The sequence below is a fragment of the Hemitrygon akajei genome, chromosome 1 (genome assembly GCF_048418815.1).
Source record: "Hemitrygon akajei chromosome 1, sHemAka1.3, whole genome shotgun sequence".
NCBI lineage: Eukaryota > Metazoa > Chordata > Chondrichthyes > Myliobatiformes > Dasyatidae > Hemitrygon > Hemitrygon akajei.
In genome coordinates, this window is record NC_133124.1 from 189,165,868 (window position 1) to 189,169,396 (window position 3,529).

Genomic DNA, 3,529 nt, shown 5'->3' on the forward strand with positions numbered 1-3,529 from the left:
CCTCAAAAATCCATATAAATTGTAAGTACTGAAAGACAATACCGTGAATTAAATTTAAGCAACTCCCATAACTTAATGAAGGTTTTTAAATGAAAAATATCAACCCCCAAAAATTGTAATGAGATTATATTCATTCACACTGTATGAATTCATATGTTTCATAATGGTGACAAAATCTACATGACCCAGAACATTTTCCAACAAGGTAAAAGGAATAATTAAGCCCAATTCTATCGCGTCAATATAATTCCTTCCCTTCTTGTTTTACCCCCTTCTTTTATAAACCCAGCGCGTTTGTGTATCCTGTAACGGTGTCTATTAACATCGGTAGCTGAGCGAAGGGCGCTGAGTAGGCTACGGTCAATTATGGATAACTCTGAACATCCTCTACATAGCACCATCCAGAGACAGAGAAGCAGTTTCAGCGACAGGTTACTATCGATGCAATGCTCCTCAGACAGGATGAAGAGGTCAATACTCCCCAATGCCATTAGGCTTTACAATTCTACCGCCAGGACTTAAGAACTTTTTAAAAGCTATTATTAATGCTTTTTGAGATAGTGATTTAGATGCATATCATATTTTTTACTGAGTTAAGTATTGTATGTAATTAGTTTTGCTACAACAAGTGTATGGGACATTGGAAAAAAGTTGAATTTCCCCATGGGGATGAATAAAGTATCTATCTATCTATCTATCTTATCCCACAACTCTTGCCATAACCTCCAAATTCTTAACCCTTTAGCTTCTGATTTGCTAAGTGCAAGGTCTATGTCCACTGTTGAACTTTGAACAGCTTTTTTTTAAAGCTAAACCATTAACCAGCTCGCTCCCCCCAATACCTCTGTGTGCAGGAACCCACAAGAAGAGACACGTAAACCCAACACTTTGAATATGAAATAATGTCTGATCAGCTTCCAGCAGGAAATCTGACCGACAGCTAGCATGACCTGGTTTAAGACTCATCAAAATTGAAAAGGAATCCGAACAAATTACAACTTTGCAAGGACAAATTTTCCTCCACCCACTGTGAGCCCAAAGTAATGGCAGCCAGTTCCGACGAAAGGTTAGAGAGTCGTTTCTTTCATTGTTACCCGTAGTTCAGGCACACGCCAACGTTCCCAGTTAGATTATCTTTTCATCCATCTGTAAAAATGGTTAACGTATCATAATAAAATTTCCTTAGTATACTGATGGACCAACAGACGCTAATTAACTTTGTCTGATTACAGGCGCTACGTAAATGCCACCGCCGTTTTTTGAATTGCCTGGCATCTGTCCGTACTCCTCCGTAAGACGCTTGTCATTGGACCACACGATATTGCGCTTGCTTTATTTGCATACTTATAAACTGACCTTCCTTTAGCCGAGTGACAAAGAACAGAAATAGCCAGACCAGCGCACGCACTGCCCATAAAAAATTAATAGTTTGCGAAAATACACGTCCTGGTGGTTGAAACTGTTCGGGTCACCTTAACCGTAAACGGGTTCTTTGTCGAACGCGTTCCATCTCCGCGGCGACGATCGCTGATCCTTCTGGTTCAGAAAAATGATGAATGGGGATTTCACGCGCATGCGTGAGATGTGCCGCCCGCTTTACTTGTTACGCGTTGGCACATTACCCTTCTGACTTCACTCCCGTTCCGGAGGGACCTTTAAACTGTTCATTTCCGATCGCTACCCTGCCTTCTCAGTGCCTGGTTCCGCTGATTTCCCAACAATGCTCGTTTGTTGGTAGTGTTCTTAGAGCTTAGAAACCTACAGCGCAATACAATCTTCTGCCCCCGATGCTGTGCCGAACATGTACTCACTTCAGAAATTACCGTAGTCCTGTTATTTTTCTGTTGTTCTTCTTTCTACATATCCTGCTAAGGTTTTATCCGTAAGTTTCGCGTGAAGCGGTTGTGTATATATCTTTCGCGTTGAACTTTGGTACTGTAGTTGCCACTGCTTGCTGTAGGTGGCCCCTCGTTTGATTGCAAGGAGGATACGTACCGTAAGTTTTATGGTCAGATTCAGTTTTTGATGTTCAGTGACACACAAAGAGTGCTGAAGGCCAGACAGCATCTATGGAAATGATAGTTTCCGGCCCTTCGAGACCCTTCCCTAGAAGGAAGCTGGAAGATGCCAGAATAAGGTGGGGAAGGGGCGGGGAGAAGGAGGCTAGCTGGAAGGCAGGTGGGTGGGAAGGGCTGGGGAGGAAGGAATCTAACAGGAGAGGAGCGTGGACCGTGGGAGAAAGGGAGGGCGGAGGGAACCCAAGGTGCGAAAAGGTAAGAGGTGGGGAAGATATTTTTGAATGGAAACAGAAATCGGTTGGAGGCTACCCAGACGGAATGTTGATCCTCTGCCCTGAGGGTGGCCTCATGGTGGCGCAAAAGGAGGCCGTGGACTGGCACGTCAGAACAGGAACGGGAATCGGAATTAAAATGATCGACCACTGGGACATTCTTTTCTTACCGGTGAAGCAGAGGTGCTCCACAAAGCGATTCCCTCGATTGACGATGGCTCTCACCACTATAGAAGAGGCCTCGTTGAGAGCAACAGACAACTCGAGCAGATTTGCAGGTGAAGTGTTGCCTCGTGCGGATCGGGGCCCCAAGTGGAGGTGAGGGAGGAGTTGAATAGGCTGGGGTAGCTCTTTGGCTGCTTGAGTGCCAGGAGGGAGATTAGTGAGGGGGACGAGCTGTCAAGGAATTCACAGAGGGAGCAGAACGCAGGGGCAGGGTAGCTCCATTCTTCCCTTTCTCTGATGCCCTGGACAGGAAAGCCTCATCCTGGGAACTGATGTGGTGAAGAGGAAGGAGCGGAGAGAAGGGAATGGCATTTTTACAGGAGTCGGAGTGGAAAGAGGTATCGTCAAGATAGCTGTGGGAATTGATAGGTTCATAAAAGTCGTCAGTAAACAGTTTGTCTCCAGAGCTGGAGACAGAGAGATGGAGAAAGGTGTCAGAAATGGACCGAGTGAATTTAAGGGCAGGGTGGAGGTTGGAGGAAAATGAGCCTGCACCAACGCAGTCATCAATGTAGCGCAGGAAAAGTGGGAGAGCATTACTGGAGAAGGCTTGGAACATAGACCGTTCTAACTAGCCAACAAAAAGGTCATGCGGGTGCCCGTGGGGTCATAGGTTAGGACAAGGAACTCTATCCCTGTTAAGACGGGGAGAAGATGGTCTAGGAAATGGAGGGGGTGCGGGTGAGGGCAGCATCCTTGAGTCTGGAGAAAGCGGTAGGAGCCGAAGAAGAAATCGTTGAGGGTGAGGACCAGTTCTGCCAGACCGAGGAGGGGAACAGGTCGGTTCCTTTGGTTGAGAAAGAAGCGGGGAGCATTAAGGCTTTTTAATAGGTGATAGAGGTGTATAGGGACTGGACATCCATGGTGAAAATGAGGCGGTCAGGGCCAGGGATTTGAAAGTTACTGAGCAGACTAAGAGCTTGACAAGTGTCGTGGATGTAGGTGGGAAAGGGGATAGAATGGAGTCGAGGAATGGGGACACACGTTCTGTGGGGCAGGAGCAGGCAGAGACAA

General features: G+C 46.3%; 1 non-coding gene across 1 annotated transcript; it reads left to right on the top strand.

Moving 5' to 3' along the window:
• The first annotated feature begins 1,530 nt into the window (after window positions 1-1,530).
• LOC140736415 (small nucleolar RNA U13) lies at window positions 1,531-1,632 on the top strand. Its single transcript, XR_012100953.1, has one exon. It is a non-coding gene; the product is annotated as a small nucleolar RNA U13 (small nucleolar RNA).
• The last annotated feature ends 1,897 nt before the right edge of the window (window positions 1,633-3,529 follow it).